The sequence below is a fragment of the Amblyraja radiata genome, chromosome 5, assembly GCF_010909765.2.
Source record: "Amblyraja radiata isolate CabotCenter1 chromosome 5, sAmbRad1.1.pri, whole genome shotgun sequence".
NCBI lineage: Eukaryota > Metazoa > Chordata > Chondrichthyes > Rajiformes > Rajidae > Amblyraja > Amblyraja radiata.
This window is the reverse complement of record NC_045960.1, coordinates 39,601,090-39,620,684: the sequence shown is the minus strand read 5'-3', so window position 1 is coordinate 39,620,684 and position 19,595 is coordinate 39,601,090. Positions and strand designations below refer to the sequence as shown.

At 38.5% G+C, this 19,595-nt stretch overlaps 1 long non-coding RNA gene across 1 annotated transcript; it reads left to right on the top strand.

Moving 5' to 3' along the window:
* The first annotated feature begins 1,737 nt into the window (after positions 1-1,737).
* LOC116973212 lies at positions 1,738-18,620 on the top strand. Its single transcript, XR_004412022.1, has 3 exons — positions 1,738-1,747; positions 2,168-2,170; positions 18,489-18,620. It is a non-coding gene; the product is annotated as an uncharacterized LOC116973212 (long non-coding RNA).
* Positions 18,621-19,595: the final 975 nt, after the last annotated feature.

The following is a 19,595-nucleotide window of genomic DNA, read 5'->3' as shown; positions in this document are numbered from 1 at the left end:
CTGCTATTCGATCAACTGGGAGGCTCAAAATTTAATCCCAACAGAGTGACTGCATCTTTCTAATTTTTGTGCTCTGCCTCAGTGGCCAAACCTTAGAGTATGCCCACTCTGAATCCAGGGTGCTCCATTTTGCCACCACTCCTCTCACATGTATTGTTCCAATATTAATGTTATGTTACATTATCAATTATTTCAGGTCCTGAGCATGTTTTCCCAAATCGTAGATAATTATTTTTCCCCCACAGATGTTGTACTGAGTTACTCCAGTATACTGCAGTGAGTTACTCCTACTAGCGGGAGTATTCATGAACATCTTTAATCTCTTCCTACTCCGTTCTGAGGTACCCACCTGCTTCAAGATGACCACTATCATCCCAGTGCTAAAGAAATGCAAGATCTCATGCCTAAACAACTACCATCCAGTGTCCTTGACATCCACCATCAGGAAATGCTTTGAGAGGCTGGTTAGGGAACACACCAATAAATCCAGTCTACCAAGCAACCTGGACCCACTGCAGTTCGCCTACCGCCACAACAGGTCCATGGCTAATGCCAACTCCCTGCCCTACACTTATCCCTGGATCACTTGCGTAAGAGAGACTGCTACGTCCCGGTTGCTCAGCACTTCAACTCGCCCTCCCAATTGCCAATCTGACCTTTCTGTCCTGGGCCTCCTCCATTGTCAGAGCGAGGCCCAGCGCAAATTGGTGGAATAGCACCTCATATTTCGCTTGGGTAGCTTACACTCCAGAGATATGGACATTGACTTATGTTCTGTCTCCAACTACATTCTACCTTTGTCCCGCCCACTCGCCTGACATCAGTCTGAAGAAGGGTCTCGACCCGAAACGTCATCCATTCCTTCTCTCCGGAGATGCTGCCTGTCCCGCTGAGTTACTCCAACATTTTGTGTCCACCTTTGTCAGATGTCTATTGATTGACTACAGTTCTATTTTTAACACCATTATGTCATCCAAACTCTTCACCAAACTAGCTGGAGTCAGCATTCATCTCTGCAACTGCATCCTTCACTTCCTGACCAACAGACCACAATCAGAGAGGATAGGGGACAAATCACCCTTTACTATAATCCTCTTTCTTTCTTTTAAAATCTTTTTATTGGTTATTTTTCCAAAACAAAACAAAAATAAAACACAAAAAACAGAGCAAAAAGAATAATGATAAACATAACAATGGTATTGATACTAACAAGATGGCGGCCGGTGCAGCAGCAGCACGGCGTGCTGTGGGAGAGTTTTCTCGAGAGTTTTCGCGAATTAAACCGGAGATTTACCATACTGAAGACGGTAGAGTCATAGTCGAGGATGAATTGCTGAACTTTATTGTGGTCAAAATGCGAACACTAAGCCACGATGATATTGTGACGATAGTTACGAGCAGTTTCAGCTCCGAGCAGATTGAGTCCTCAAAGGCAGTTTTGTCAGAGCTCTTTCCACACAACAAACGATGGATCTCCTACAGGAGACAAAAGAAGGACATTAACAATGTCAAAATGTGCCTGCAAGTGATTAATGAGTGCGGTGAAGAGATCCGAGATTTGTATCGCACTTTCTGGATGAATTACCCCCCGTCTCATTTAAACACATCGATGTGTCTGCACTCCTCGGGAGAATGCAGCAAATCAATGCTGACGTTGACTACCTAAGAAGAACTATGGGAACACAGGTAGCTGCCTGTGAAACATTGCGGGGAGGTTTCTGCTAAACTCGACGGCCGGCTGACTGCTGTGGAGGGGGCTTGTGGCCCGGACGCTACTTTTTCGGCTGCCTGCCTCTCTGCTGTGGAGATACAACCGGGCCCTGCGCCCAGTGCGACAGGTCTTTCCTCGACTGTGATGGAGAAGCCGTCGGGCGCTGATCCTGCCCCCTGCACTCCCTCTGTGGTTAATGGATGGTTGACAGCAATGCCTGGCGGGACCGAAGGTAGACAACCAGCCCAGCCTGTAGATCCAGCCCTGGGACGAACGCAGACTCCCCCGTGGAGCATGGTGGTGAAGGAAGGGCGCCGACTGAAGCAGGTACCTGAGAACTCTGCCCATCGACGCCCTACACCTCGCCCTGTAAAAACTCCAGCGAGGCGTGTGAGAAAGAAGACCGGCATAATCGGGACTGGTGTGGGTAGCAATATACTGGCTGTCAAAACAAAGATGGTAAAGATATTTGCTACAAAGTTTGATCTCAGCTTAGACACCAACATTCTCAGTGACTACTTAAAAACGAAGCTGGGTCGGGAAGTGATATGTAGAAAAATAGAGATGACACAGAGTAGATTCAGTTCCTTCTGTGTCACCACTGAATGTAATGATGTGGCGGAACTGTACGATCCGCAGCTTTGGCCCGCTGGGTCTTTTGTCCGACGCTACTATGAGCCTCGTCGCCCTAGAGGAGCAGACGGAGGTCCGGCTGGTTCAGAGGATGCCCCTCGCTCTCAGGATGAGGAGCTGCTGCACGGTAACGATGCTGGGGTGCCTGTCGCATCTGTGGGTGAGGACGGGATGAAGGCCAGCTGTTCCACTGGGAGCGACAAAACACATTAAATGCATGTTGCTTCATACAACACTCGCGGTTTGCGAGTAGGTCATTCTGCTACTGATAGATCAAGACGGTTGGTGGTGGACACACTACTAGACCAATGTGACATTCTGTGCCTGCAAGAAACTTGGCTGGCGAAACAAGATCTGGATAAGTTGAACACTCTACACATGAACTTCCATGGGGCTGGAGAGTCCACTACCGACCTCAGTACGAGGCTGGTTCGGGGTAGGATAGCTGGTGGTGTAGCTATACTGTGGAACATCAAATATGACTCGCTGGTGAAGGTGGTGCGTCTAAATGTTGACTGGGCCATAGGGCTGGAGTGTAATTATAACGGAAAGAAATTTACTGTCTTAAATGTTTATACACCGTATGAATCATATGAGCATGAGGACGAGTTTCTGAACAGGTTAGCTTTTATTCAGTCCTTTATAGAGGACAACAGCTCATCTTGTGTCTACGTCATGGGTGATTTTAATGCTGACATGTCAGATAGCAAATCTTTATTTGCAGCACACCTGCAGCAGTTTTGTAATGAGTCTAAACTAATTCTATCGAGTAAATCTCTGTTGCCTGACACAAGTTTTACCTATGTTAGTGAAGCGTGGCACACAACATTCTGGTTAGACCATATTGTGACCACAGCTGATGCTCATGCCTCACTGGAAAAGGTGGAGGTTTGTTATGAACTTGCCACCTCTGATCACATACCTATTGCTGCACGGTTAAATGTTGAGAATGTACCCCTGCTGTCCAGTAATAATAATGCTGCTTCCTCAAGTAAACTGGACTGGTCAAAACTGAGCAGTGATGCTATGGCTGGATATTCACTGCAAACGGACAGTTTTTTAAATAATATTGAATTGCCTCAAGAGGCCCTAATGTGCTCAGATATGAATTGTAAGGACGTGCAACATGCTGAAAAACTCTGTGCCATGTATGATGTTATTGTGAAATGTCTCATTGCCTCCAGTGATCCCTTTTGTAAAAGCAAATGTAAGGTACCCAACATCAGACCTGGGTGGAATGAGTTTGTGGCTGAGCAGTACGCTGAGGCAAGACAGGCCTTTAGACTCTGGTCAGAGGCAGGTAGGCCTAGACAGGGAGTATTGCTAGATATGAAAAAAAGGCACAAATGCTAGAGTTAAATATGCACTTCGTTTTATTATGAAAAATGAAAACACAATGAGAGCAGACTCGCTTGCCAGGAAGCTACAGAATAACAAACTTACTAACTTCTGGAAAGAGGTCAGAGTAATGAATAACAGCAAAACACCCCTACTGTCTGACATTGAAGGTGTTAGTAGCCCAGAAAAAATAGCTGAGAGTTGGCGTGAGCACTACTGTAACCTTTTTAATTGTGTTAAAAGTAACCCAGTTAGAATCAATCATGAACTTATTGATCTCTCTGTAGATATGGTAGTTAGGGCAGCTGATGTCTATGATGCCATTAACATGTTGGATAACAAAACCTGTGGTATGGACTGCATTACTGCAGAACATCTAAAATATGCCAGCTATAAGCTCTGCCCTTTGCTTTCCATGTGCTTTAATGGCTGTCTGGTTCATGGTGTCTTGCCAAATGATATTATAATAATAATGAATAATGGATGGGATTTATATAGCGCCTTTCTAATACTCAAGGCGCTTTACATCGCATTATTCATTCACTCCTCAGTCACACTCGATGGTGGTAAGCTACTTCTGTAGCCACAGCTGCCCTGGGGCAGACTGACGGAAGCGTGGCTGCCATTCTGCGCCTACGGCCCCTCCGACCACCACCAATCACTCACACACATTCACACACATGCAAAGGTGGGTGAAGTGTCTTGCCCAAGGACACAACGACAGTATGCACTCCAAGCGGGATTCGAACCGGCCACCTTCCGGTCGCCAGCCGAACACTTAGCCCATTGTGCCATCTGTCGTCCAATGTCTGTAATGCTAGTACCTGTGATTAAAGATAAGGCTGGTAGGCTCAACAGTATTGATAATTACCGACCTATTGCACTAGCCAGTATCTTATCTAAAGTACTGGAGAGAATACTGCTGACAAAGCTAGAAATGTATGTCCTTACTACTGACAATCAGTTTGGGTTCAAAAGAAAACATGGAACTGACCTGTGTATCTATGCCCTTAAAGAGATTGTGTTCAGGTACACAAGCCTGAATTCATCTGTATTCCTATGTTTTATTGATGCGTCCAAGGCATTTGATAGAATTAACCATGAACACTTGTTTGTAAAATTGCTAAATAGAGGTGCCCCTAAATTCTTAGTGAGAATCTTAGTGTTCTGGTATGCCCATCAAACGTTTCCCGTTAAATGGGACAATGTTGTATCTGCTCCATTCTGTGTTAGTAACGGAGTGCGGCAAGGAGGAATTTTGTCTCCTATTTTATTTAATGTTTATATGGACGAATTGTCAAATCAGTTAAATAGGCTAAAAACTGGCTGTCTTGTGGGTAACACTATTGTTAATCATCTGATGTATGCAGGTGACCTGGTCCTGCTCTGTCCATATAGTGCTGGGCTGCAGCAGATGTTGAAGGTGTGCTCTCAGTATGGCCTTGATTATGACATTAAGTATAACGCTAAGAAAAGCCGCATAATGCTAATTAGAAGCGCTGAGGACAGGGAATCAACTTTTCCGACCTTTTATTTGTCAGACAGTCCTCTTGCTGTGTGTGAGGAAATTAAATACTTAGGTCATGTCATATCTGATGACTGGAAGGATGACAAAGACCTCTACCGACAGCACTGTAAAATTTATCTTCAAGCCAACATGCTTATAAGGAGGTTTTATATGTGCTCTGATTCTGTGAAGTGTTCCCTGTTCAGAACCTACATCACACCGTTATATACTGCTCAATTGTGGTCTAATTATAAGAAAAAGATTATGCAGAGGCTTAAGGTTGCATACAATGATGCAATGAGGTTGCTCCTTCGTGTCCCTAGGTGGCATAGTGCCAGTCAATTGTATGGGTCTACTAGAGTGCCAACCTGTGAGGCACTCTTAAGACAGCTGATGTTTAGTTTTATGTGTCGCCTGGACAAATCAGAGAACCACATAATTGAAGCCCTAGTCAGCCCTCTGAAAAGCTGCTATAGATTCACTTCTAGGCTAAGACGGCATTGGTGCAATAGCTTATATATATTTTAGGCTAATATGCAATTTTTTTAAGTATCTTTGTAATTCTTTGTACTTGTGTTATATGGACCTGTGTCTGAAATAAAGCTTTAATAATAATAATAAATAATAATAACAGGATTACATTAATAACAGGTATAACCTAATATGAGACCAATGTCAAAATACACAATGAATATAGACCTCCCGGTCGCTATGTAAATAATCCTCAACACTGGTGCTCCACAAGGATGTGTTCTCAGCCACCTTCTTTACTTCTTTTTTTTTTCAAATTGAATTGTTACTTTTTTTTTTTGTTTTTTTTTTTTGAAGTTGCAGTTTCTTTTTATTTATTTATTTATTTATTTTTTAATTAGAAATACAGTAAATTACAGTAATACACATCACATATATCTTATTACATTTTGTTGTACCACTTTGTTTTTCGAGCTTTAAAAAAGGTAGAAATAAAAGAAGTAAGGAAAGTGAGCAAGAATCGTGAAGGTGCAGGAAAGTGTTGGGAGAAGAAAGCCCCTTGGGGAAGAAATTAGAGAAGGAAGTAAAGAAAGGAAATAAGACCCTAGAAAGAAAAGGAAAAAAAAGGAAAAACAATTGCTCTATTGTAACATAAAACTCCGCAAAAAAGGATATACCAACCATGTTTTAAAAAAATATATATTTTATACCCCCCGTTACCAGATCCTGGTACCATTTATATTTTAAATTACTATTGCACCTTATGCTTGTAATAGTTCTGTAAATGCAGACCACGTCTTTTGGAAGTGGTCTGCTTTGCCTGCTAGGAGTAGTCTCATCTCTTCCAAGTGTAGTGTTTCGAACATGTTTGAAATCCACATTTTTATTGTTGGTATTGGAGCATTTTTCCAAAATTTGAGCACAAGCTTTTTTCCCATTATTAGCCCGTAATTAAGTAAGTTCTTTTGAAACATTTAATTTGGGGTTACCTTCCGATATTCCAAAAATGATCCATTCTGCTTTTGGTACAAGTTTTATTTTAAATAATTTTGTGAAGATTTCAAATATTTCGTTCCAGAATTTTTATACAGAAAACAAAAGAGTGCGCTATGGTAGCTTCTTGTGACTGACATTTATCACAAATGGGTGAGACATTGGGGGAAAATTTATTTATTTTAGTTTTTGAATAATATAGTCTATGTAATGTTTTATATTGAATTAGAGTATGTCGTACGTTGATCGAGCATTTATGCACATATAGTAAGTGTTTATCCCAGCTCTCTTTTGAAATTTTTATAGCTAGTTCTTGTTCCCAGTCTCTTCTAATACCATCGGTTCTAGGTATTTCTATATTTAAAATAATGTTGTATAAGTATGATATTAGATTTGCTGATTCAGCCTTTGTCTTCATGGCTTCATCCAATAAGTCTGGGGGCATGTTATGATAGTCTTTTGTGTATTTTTTCAGATAGTCACGGATTTGAAGATATTTAAAATATTGATTATTTTTCAAATTATATTTCAGTTGTAATTGTTGAAATGATAATAATTTTCCTAATTCATACACGTCTCCGAGCGTTTTGATTCCCATTCTTTCCCATTGTGTAATGATTTATCTATAATTGAGGGTTTAAACGACGGGTTATTGACTATTGGCATTAAAAGAGATAGATTTCTTAATTTTAGATTCTGTTTTATTTATTCCCAAGTTCTAATTGTGCTATGTATCATTGGATTTTTATTATAATTTTTGTTAATCAGATTCATTGGTGAGAGGAGAGTCGCTCCTGTATTACACGGAGAGCAGTCCTCTCTCTCCATTACAATCCAGTCCTCTCTCTCCATTACAATCCAGCAGAGTTGTCCAGCAGGTGAATCATATTTTTAATATTTACTGCCCAATTATAGTACATAAAGTTAGGGAGCGCTAGACCACCCATCTCTTTTGGTTTACTAAGGTGTGCTCTTTGTATTCTGTGGGATTTGTAATCCCATATAAAATTTGTAATGTCTGAGTCTAGATTTTTGAAAAACTTTTTTGGAAGATATATTGGAATTGATTGAAATAAAGATAGGATTTGTGGTAAAAAGATCATTTTTATAGCATTTATCCGACCTATTAAAGACATCGGGAGCGTTTTCCAGAATTTGATTAGATTATTTAGTTTCTTAAGTAAGGGGCTATAATTGGCATTAAGTAAGTAAGTAAGTCAAATTTATTTATATAGCACGTTTAAATCAACTCGCGTTGAGACCAAAGTGCTTTACATAGAAAAAAAAAATAATTAAGCTTCCGTACATCCATAGAAAAATTAAAATTAAGAAAAATGACACAACATATTGTATAATTCAACACAAACGTCCCCCCACAACAGAATAAAAAATTTCCACTGTGGGGAAAGGCATCAGAAAGTTCAGTCCTCTCCCTCTGTGATCACCCGAGGTCGGGGCCTATTTGTGGCCTCCGCAGCCAGTCCGATGTTTTCAGGCCCTCTTGCCAGAAAGCTGGAATGCCGGCATCGGGTGAACACTCCTCGGCGGCTTGGAAATGTCTGGAGCGGCCGCTTCCTCCCCGGAGACCGCGGCACCCGAAGTCTTCAGACCGCGCTGGTTGGTGCTCCGACTCTGGTGATCTCGAATCCCAGGCTCTGCGGTGTTTAAATCCAGCACCGCCTGCGACTGGACGCTCCGCAGCCACAGTTCCTCGGATGTTGGTCGGCGGTCACAGTACTCCGGAGCCTACCGCACGGCGACACGGTAAGGCATCGCCCGCTCCGTGATGGTGTCCCAGCGCTGCACCGCTGCCGAAGCTGTAGTCCCGGCCGATCCCGACAGGAAACGCTGCAACAGTCTGATGGTAGGCCGCGAGGAAGGGGCGAAGAAGCAGCTCGGAGGGAAACCGCCTCTCCGACCAGGTAGGGACCAGGAAAAGTTTCCCCCTTCCCCTCCCCCCATCCACCACATAAAGAAGACTTCCAACAAACATTTTGTTGTAACAGGACTAAAAATAAAAATAAAAAAGGGTGAAAGGACGGACTGCAGGCAGAGCAGCCATACACAACGGCGCCCCACTCCTGCAGTCCGCCATCTTGATTAAACATAGCGTGATAATTTCTAGTGATTTCAATTCCTAAATATTTAAATTTTTCTGTGGCTATTTTAAAGGGGAATTTCAAGAGATGTGTTGAGTCTTTCGGGTTTTATCGACATACTTTCACTTTTCTTCCAGTTTATTCTGTATCCTGAGAAAGATCCAAAGTCCTCAATTAGATTTAATATGTTTGGTATACTGATTTGGGGTTTTGTGATATACAGTAATACATCGCCTGCGTATAAGGATATTTTGTTATTTGAATATTTTGTATGATAACCGTAAATATCCGGGTGTGTTCTAATTTTTTCAGCTAAAGGTTCAATTACCAGAGCGAATAACAGCGGTGATAATGAACATCCTTGTCTATTGCCCCTTGTTAATTGGAATTTCGTAGATAGTATATTATTAGTTAATATTCTAGCCGTGGGTTTGTTATATAATAATTTTATCCATGCGATGAAGCTCTCTTCCATTTGAAATTTTTGCAATACTTTAATCATATAATCCCATGCTACTTGATCAAACGCTTTTTCTGCGTCCAATGAAATGATAGATAACTCTTGTTCTTGAGGTTTGTGAGAGTGCATTATGTTAAACAGACGTCTCAGGTTATTAAATGAATCTCTTAGGTATAAATCCCGTTTGATCCTCATTTATTAATTTACTAACATATTGACTTAGTCTTCTAGCTAGTGTTTTCGCTAATATTTTTTGATCCGTATTGAACAAAGCAATAGCTCTATATGAGCCTGGTTCTTCTATATCTTTATCTTTTTTAAGTATTAATGTGATCGTTGATTCTGCTAGTGTTTCAGGTAAGATTTGTTCTTTAAAAGCGTATGTATACATTTTCTGTAGACGTGGTGTAACTATGTCGTAAAAACATTTATAAAATTCATTACTGAATCCGTCTGGTCCTGGTGTTTTTCCATTCTTAAGTGTGTTTATTGTGTCTTCTATTTCCTTAGATGTAATTTGTGCTCCCAGTTCCTCTTGTTCCTTCAATTCTAGTTTTGGAAGGTTACAATTGTCCAAAAATTCTAAAACTTTATTATTGTCTATTAGCGTTTTCGATGTGTATAAATTCTTGTAAAATTGAGCAAATCTTTTATTGATATCATTAGGTAGTGTTAATAATTCCCCTCTATCTGATTTAATCTTTAAAATTGCGTGATCTTTTTCCCGTATTTTCAGTTGGCGTGCCAAAAGTTTATGGGGTTTATCCCCAAATTCGAAATGTTCTTGTTTTGTAATTTGGAATAATCTTATAATCTTCTCTGATAATAATTTATTTGGCTTAAATTTCAGTATTAAAATTTTATTATGTTTATCCATAGTTGGGTCTTTAGCATTATCTATATCTAGTTGTCTGATTTGTTCTTCTAATTGTCTTTGTTCATTCGTATTCTTTTTGTTTTGAAAAGCTTGATACGAGATAATGACTCCTCTAATAAATGCTTTGAAGGATTCCCATAATAAAGTGGGCGATATATCTGGTGTATCATTTGTCTCAAAAAATAGGTCCATCTGTTTTTTTAGATATATACTCCCTTGTGGGTCTTTCAGAATTTGCGAGTTAAACCTCCAGAACGATTTGTTCGTAGACATTCCTTCCAATTTTAAAACGAAAGTTAGCGGGGAGTGATCTGAAATCGTATTGGTGTGATATTTAGGGTTCATAGTATAAGGGATTAGTTTTGTATCCACTAGGAAGTAGTCTATACGTGAGTATGTTTTATGTACCATTGAATAAAACGAGTATTCCCTTCCAGTCGGATTCGCGATCCTCCAGACGTCTGCTATATTTGTATTTTTTATATATGTATTTGAGAGTTCACTAGTTTTAGATTTCATATTACCTCTTTGTTTATGCATCGATTTATCTAAGTACGGATCTAAAACACAGTTGAAGTCTCCTCCAATTATAACATTTTGGTAGTTAAATTCTGCGATTGTATTCAGGATTTTATTAAAAAATTGAGGATTATCAAAATTGGGCGCATATATGTTTACCAAAGTGATTAGCGTAGCATGGATCTCTCCTGTAACTATAAGATATCTCCCTTCCTTATCTGATATAATGTTCTTTGATTTGAATGGTATTCCTTTGCGAATAATAATTGCGGTGCCTCTGGATTTCGAAGTATATGAGGAGTAAAATGTTTGGCCTATCCAATTCGCCCTCAATCTCATCTGATCTTGATGTTTAAGGTGCGTTTCTTGTAGAAAAGTAATGTCCGTGTTATATGATTTCAACTGAGCTAGTATTTTGCCCCTTTTAATTGGTTCATTAATACCCCTTATATTCCAGCTACACAGTGTGATTCCTCCCATTTTCTTTTGTTTATCATCTTGCATTTTCTCTGATTTTAATACCCTTATTTATTACGGTGCATCCATACCTCAGGACTCTGCATATTTGGGGGGCGTTTATATTATTAACTTCCTTGGTAGATCCCTTTTGCGATTTTCCTTGAGAAAAAAAAACACATAGTAGTGACATATTGTGATTTTAAAAAAATTGAACAAGTAAAATTACAGTGTCTGAAGTATTCGACACTGTAGTGCGTGTCCCACGCGTCTGTGGGATTCGACATCTATTCGACTTCCGAAGTTGATGTTGTACAATTAGCTCTGCTCCTTTTATTACTCTAAACCTAAGAAGGTGGTGCCATTTCAAAATCAATTATATTTCACCCAATTACACTATATATATATATATATATATATTTCATTCAGACTTATCAGATCTGTGTTCAGCTACTGTGAAATTTATTTATCTAACACTTTCATCTACTAATTATTTATAATTAGTTATACCTTTGATAATAGTAAGCTGTTAGCTGTAAGGGTTAACCAGAAACAGGCTCCTGGAATTATGCCAGGTGCCTGAGTCTCCTCCCTTCTCCACACGAACTAAATAACACTTAACCTTTCAGTATTATCTACTTTAATTCTAAAATTTGGTATCTCTATATACGAGCTAGTCAGTCTTATTAGCAGATTATTAAATTTTGCCCATTATATAGTTCAGGTTAGTTTCCATTTATATTTCTATATGAGTATTGTTAATTATTTTTAATTCTCTATATTTTGTAAAGCTGTTTTAAGATCTTAAACCGCCATTTGTCCTTGTAGTGTTTTCCACATTCAGCTCTGCTGTTCATCTCTGCGTTGCTTATCAGTCTTTCCTTCATTTTGAACAAAGAATGTCCTTGAGTTGAATTCCAAAGCATCCAAAGGAGATAAGGTGTCTAGACCAGCGCACGTGGAAATTCTCTTCCATTTTAAACTTTTAAAGAATGGTGTTTCTTCCCTTATCTTCAGGTGTTCTCTGTGAAGTAATAAAAGGAAAGAAATTGTCCATATCGTCCCGCTGCCATGATTAATCTTCTGTTTCTGCCACAATCTCTTGGGCATATTTATAAGATGCGTCCGAATTAGTGAAAGTTTTCTATTTTCCCTTGAAAGTAATGCGCATCCTGGCCGGATAAAAAACACCACATCTGACATCTTTAACTCCATGGAGAATCTGTCTTGTCTGTGCGAACTTTCTTCTCTTTTGCACGATCTCATAGGGATAATCCCGGAGGAGTTTGATAGTGTCGTTTCCAAAGGTCATCTTCACTCCATATTTGATTTTTTTCATCAGCTCTTCAAGTGCTGAAATGTCCCGAAGTTTGACACCTTCTTTACTTCTTATACACCCACAACTGTGCAGCCAAATACATCCAACTAAATTTACAAATTTGCAGACAATCCACTGTTATGGGCCAGATGTCTAATAATGACGAGACGGAGTACAAGAAGGAGATTGAGAACCTTGTAACCTGGTGTCAAGACAATAACCTGTCTCTCAATGTCAGCAAGACAAAGGGGATAGTGATCGACCTCAGGAAGCGGAGTGGTACACATACATTGATGGCGCCAAAGTAGAGATAGTTGAAAACTTCAAGTTTCTAAGAATAAAGATCACCAGTAATTTGTCCAGAGTCTATAGAACGTTGGAAAATTATCACCAATTCATTCATGTTTTCTGGGGTCACTTCCTTGAGTACTCTGGGAAACAGACCACCAGGCCCTGGGGATTAATCTGCCTTCAGTCCCAACAGTTTATCTAACACAATTTCCCGACTAATGTGGATTCCCTTCAGTTCCTCCCTCCCGCTAGATCCTCGGTTCCCTAATATTTCTGGGAGATTGTGTGTCTTCCTTAGTGAAGACAGAACCAAAGTACTCATTTAACTGTTCTGCCATTTCCTTATTTCCCATTATAAATTCACCTGTCTCTGATTGTAGGTGACCTATATTTGACCACTAATCTTTTCCTTTTTACATATCTAAAGAATCTTTTACAGTCAGTTTTTTATATTCCCCGCAAGCTTTCTTTATGCTCTTTTCCCCCCTCTTAATTAACCCCTTTGTCCTCCTCTGTTGAATTCTAAATTTCTCGCAGTCCTCCGGCTTGCTGCTTCCTCTGGCCAATTTATATGCCTCCTCCTCGGATTTAACACTATCCTTGATTTCCCTTGTTAGCCATTGTTTTTATTTTGCCAGAGGGGGATGAACAATTTTTGGATTTCATCCATGCGAACTTTAGATCTTTGCCACTGTCAACCTTTTAAATATAATTTGCCAGTCTATCCTAGCCAATTCCCATCTCATACCTTCAAAGTCTCCTTTATTTAAGTTCAGGACCCTAGTCTCTGAATTAACTGGGAGACTCTCTCACGATAAAGAAGTCCACAAATACTCTTGATAGCTGGTCCATGCAAGTTGTGAGGACATGGTCGAGGAACCCATCGGGGCAAGTTGCTTTCTGTGGGTTCACTCGCAGGAAGATCGATTGTACATCTGCATTGGCGACCATGGATACAGGACTTTCTAAGGCTGTGGGGACAGGTGACATCATTACACCTGCCTCTGTTCCTGGGGACAAGTATGCTGGGAAATTGCAGACACCTGCAAGACTAATAGGGCTATCTTGTAGTATCCCAAGATTCCAGAAACACAGATAGCAGAAATCCCTTTCGTTGCTGCAGGAACAGCTAAGACCAGCTAGGGTTATCTGCGAGAATCCCCAGCTCGCCGAGGAACGCCGGAGAGTCGGGATAGGCGTAGGTGTACAGACGCCATGCCGCCAAAAAAAAATCCTGCATCTGCTGAGGAGGTTGACGATATTAAGAGATCGCTCGACATGCTGACGGAGGATGTATCTCTATACATGACATAGAAAATGATATTGATCCGGAAAATAACTAACTTAACAATATCAACATCAGCTGCAGTTATTACACAGATGAGCAATTCAATATAACTTTCCAATCAGAACATTATATATCAATTATCCACTTTAATAGCAGAAGTCTATATGCCAACTTCTGCAACATAAAAGTAGGTATGTTGCAAAACGTACCTGAAGCGTCGCTGAAAATCTGTCCCAGCCCGCGTGCGCGATTTTGGCGCCGTTTAGAGGGGGGCGGGTTTAAAACACAATTTTCCCTAGGCTGTTCATATCGAGGTTTTTCAGCCTAGTTAATTATTAACGAAAAATCGTTGGAAGCTTCCCTCGCTTGAGCTAATATTAGTTTTAAGGGCTTTATTAAATTGTAATAGTAGGTTAAAAATTAACCTCTTAAAATTAACCCGACCGCTGGCAACCGGCCAGATCTCATACAGGGGAAAACGGAAGGTAGGCTGTTTATTTTTATGTTAAAAAGGGCTTCTTAAGATCCCTTTATACAAAGTTTAATATTGCGAGCAGCTAATTTTGGGCCCATTATATCCCGCAGTATTTTTCTGGGCATTTGAGGGTACAAATCTACCGCAATGTGAACGTTCTAAACCAGCGCGTTCACAGGATCCCACTAGAAAATGGACTTTGATTTACAGCAATTAAACACTAAATTCCTTCCATTTGGCCTATAAATTAATGTAAATGAGATTTAAAAATCATGTTTTACTGTGAATTGTGAATATTATTTGGACACTTAGGCTATTTAAAAATGTTAATCATTTATTAAGAAATGGATAGATGTTTAGATCTAGTAATTGAAGTTTGAAATTAGCTACAATTAGGTAACTAACTAATTATATGCTTTAATTTCAGGTCATCCAAGTAAGATTATTTTATATTTGTTTCAGAATGCTTCAATATATGATAACTGAAAATTTCATTCAGTTCTCTTAATTTTTAAGAAAGTTATGGGCTTTTGACTGTCCACGATCACAGCTTTTTTGTTATGTCCATAGAAAATCAATAGGGAACAAGATGCTAATTTCCGAGTATGAAAATGGCCATAACTTTTTAAATACTTGAGATATGAAAGTGAATTAGGTGTCAAATTAAACTTATTTTTATGCTTTAACTGATGGGATAAATTGCAGACTTGATTTTTAAAATCTCAAAATTTTGTAACATTGCTAATAAAAGAATATTTAAGACAGTTCAAGAACCCATTTAATCTTAGAGCAATATCAGAGACCTGGATCAGCCCTGAGAAAGGTGTGGACTTTGACATGAATGGCTATGAATTGAATTATATAAACAGAAGGGAAAAAAAGTGGAGGAGGTGTGGCAATCTATGTGGATAAAAGACTGAAATATAAGGTGGTGGAGAACATGACAACAGCTGTTGACGATTTGTTGGAATGTATTAGTAGAAATTTGTATGGAAAAGACCAAAAATGTTATTGTGAGCTGTATATACAGAGCTCCCGGATCCAGTATTGAAATATTTAAAGATTGGATGGAAAACATGTTTACAAATTCATTACAAAAGATTATGTTCATCTGTGGGGATTACAATATTGACCTGTTGAATCCAAAAAAACATAAAATGACAGAAGAATTCATCAATACTATGTACAGTATGGGTTTATATCCTACAATAACCAGACCTAGTAGAATTACTTCTCATTGTGCGACATTAATAGACAACATATTCACAAACATTATGGAAAACAATACAGTAAGCGGACTATTATACATTGACATCAGTGACCATTTACCTGTTTTTATTGTTTATCACAGTAGTTATAGGAAACCTAATGAAACAGTCATTTCAAATACAAAAGGTTGAGAACCGAAGAAAACATAAATGCATTTAAGAATGAATTACTGAAACAGAATTGGAGGGTAGTATATGAGGGTGAAGATGCCGACAAAGCATATAATGGATTTTAAATATTTTTAAATCACTTTATGACAAAAACTGTCCTGTGAAACAATATAGTGATAGACAAAAACAAACAAATAGTCCATGGTTCACTAAGGGTTTAAAACGCCTGCAAAAAGAAAAACACACTATATAGACAATTCATAAAATATCGAACTTCAGAAGCAGAAAATTAATATAAAAAATATAAGAATAAATTAACCAATATTATGAGGATATGTAAGAAAGAATATTATAATAAAATGTTAGGAGAATAATAAAAACAATATGAAAGGTTTATGGAACGTGCTAAACAGTATTATTAGAAATGGATCAAAAAATACAGGCTCCCCTGAGTATTTTATTGAGGAAGACAAGACAATAAATTATATGGATGATGCAGTTAATGGTTTTAACAAATTGTTTGTAAATGTGGGACCAGATTTGGCAGAAAAAATTAATGACCCAGAAACAAAAGAAGGGGCAGATATTGATCTTTGGGATAGAAATACTAGCTCTATCTTCCTTAGAGCAGTCTAAGGAGAAGAAGTCATAGACACTGTAAGAAAATGTAAAATGCAAATCCTCTACTGATTGGAATTATATTGATATGATTATAATAAAAAACGTTATTGAAGAAATTGCCGAACCATTAACTCATATCTGTAACTTGTCTTTTCAATCCGGTAAATTTCCGAACAAAATGAAAATAGCTAAAGTAATACCATTATATAAAACAGGGGATAGACATCATTTCACAAATTACAGGCCTGTTTCTTGACTCTCCCAATTCTCCAAGATCCTTGAAAAACTTTTTACAGAAAGACTTGACAATTTCATTGAAAAACATAAGCTTTTGGTCGACTGTCAATATGGATTCTGGACAGACAGATCAACATCCATGGCACTAATGGAACTGATCGAGGAAATCACAAATTGCATAGATAATAAAAAACTTGCAGTGGGAATATTCGTACTTAAGAAAAGCATTTGATACCGTAAATCACGACATTTTACTCATGAAACTGGATAGGTATGGCATCAGAGGGGTTGGATTGGATTATGCAGAGTATCAAATATACTGAAATTGATTATATTTGCCGATGATACTAAATTTTTTTGTTCCGGTGACAATTTGAAGCAGCTTTTGGAGGTCATCACATCAGAAATGAATAAATTGAAACAGTGGTTTGATGTCAACAAATTGTCTCCAAATTTAAGCAAAACAAAGATTATGCTATTTGGAAAACATAAAACAAACCCTCAAGTACAATTGAAAATAGATAACATAAGTATAGAAAGAGTATATGAAAATAAATTTCTTAGTGTGATCTTAGACCACAAAATCTGCTGGAAACCACATATAAACCATGTCAAACAAAACTGGCAAAGTCTATAGCAATATTGGGAAAATCAAAACACATTCTGGACCACAAATCATTACATACTCCGTATAATACACTCATATTGCCATATCTGAGTTACTGTGTGGAGATATGTGGTAACACCTACAACACCAACCTTCAGCCGTTATGCACATTACTAAAAAGAGCAATAAGAATTATCAATAACGTTGGATATCTTGAACATAACAATTTATTATTCTTAAAGTCACATACACTGAAGTTCACCGATCTGGTTAAATTTAAGACTGCGCAAATCATGTACAAAGCAAGAAATAATTTACTTCCAGGAAATATACAAAAACTGTTTATGGAAAGACAGGGTGGGTATAATTTCAGAGGGGAACATAATTTAAAAAAACTCAATGTCAGAACAACTCTTAAAAGAATGTGCATAGTAATCTGTGGGGTGAATTTGTGGAATGGTCTGGAACACGAGATAAAACTTAGCACATATATAATTCAGTTTAAAAAGATGTAAAAAAACACTTTTTTAATAGGATATTGGGATGAGAGGTGATTGTGAGTGGGATATTTGTTATACTGATTGTATTGGGAAGGGTGATTATAGGGTGATGGGTTGTATATATGACTAAGAGATACTGTATACTATATGAGGGTTTTTTCTTATCTTTTCTTTTTTTCTCTCTTTTTTGTATGGCTTTGTAAATATTTGATTAGTGTATGAATGTAAATAATTTGGTGTACATATAGATGCAGGTGTACATATGGTGTACATATAGCTGCTAAATTTGTATAAGCAGTTGAATAAGGGGTGGGAATTAATAAGCTTTGGCTTCTTCCTGCTCCTTTTCAGACACATACGATTTCATATATTTATAGATATTGTTTATGACACTTTATAAATATTCTTGTTTTGTTTTTTGTATGCTGTTTCACACTAGATTTTTATTCTTTTATTCTGTTCGAAATAACGAATTAAATAAATTTTTTAAAAAATAAATAAATAAAGATAGACTGGTAATGCCATAATTCCAAGGGCTTAGATGGGGAGTAATTTGTCATGTCTGTGCAGGAATGTTTCCTCAGGCAAAATGCAGAGGACCCCACCTGAAAGAGGGCGAAGCTTTACAGAATTGTGCAGGACAAGTGACAGAAGTGTCTGAGGGTGATCACTTTGGGATCAGCAACAACAGTTCTAAACAAATTATAGATACGTTCATAAGTTAAAGAATGAGAATTAGGCCATTCAGCCCATCAAGTCTACATAGTCATTGAATCATGGCTGATTTGCCTTTCCCTCCCAACACCATTCTCCTGCCTTCTCCCCATAACCCCTGACACCAGCACTAATCAAGAATCTGTCATTCTCCACCTTAAAAATATCAATTGACATGACCCCCGTGGCCGTATGGGGCAGATAATGGTGGGGCAGTTCCACAAGTTAAAGTTCCAAATTAAGGCGATTCCAGCTTTGATGGTATTAGACAGGAACTTGCAAAAGTTAATTGCGTAGGGTGTTTGCAGGCAAAGGAATGTCAGAGAAGTAGGTTTTTTTTTTTTTGATTTTGATATTTCAAGGTTTGCATGTCCCTGTTATAGTGAAATGCAAAACAGGTAAAGAACCCTGAATGACAAAAGAAAATAAGGCTAGGGTCAAGAAAAAAGGGGGCACGAGTCAGGTATTGGCAGCTGGGATCAAATGTATTCCTGGAGAAATACAGGCATTTGAGGAGCATAATTAAGAAGAAAATCAGAAGGGCAAAAAAGAAGCTTGCGATAGCTCTGCCAGATAACATAAAGAAGAATCTTTTATCCTTTATAAAAGTTATCAAGTTCAAGTGAGTTTATTGTCATGTGTCCCTGATAGGCCAATGAAATTCTTGCTTTGCTTCAACACACAGAACATAGTAGGCATTTACTACAAAACAGATAAGTGTGTCCATATACCATAATATAAATATATACACCCATGAATAAATAAACTGATGAAGTGCAAATAACAAAGGTTCAAAGGTTCAAAGGTTATTTATTAGTCACATACACCTAGGTGTAGTGAAATGCTTCTTGCCAATGCAGCACATAAAGAAGGAATACAGACATAACATTAATAAGAGTTTTAAACATAAAGAACATCCCCCCACAATGGCTCCCACCATGAGGGAAGGCACAAAGTCCAGTCCCTAACCCCAGTTCACCCATAGTCGGGCCCATTGAGGCCTCCACAGTTGCCTCTACGGAGGCCCGATGTTCCTGGCCGTTCTCGCCGGGTGATGTTGCTCCGGCGTCGGGAGAATCCTCGCAGCGGCCTGGGAACCCT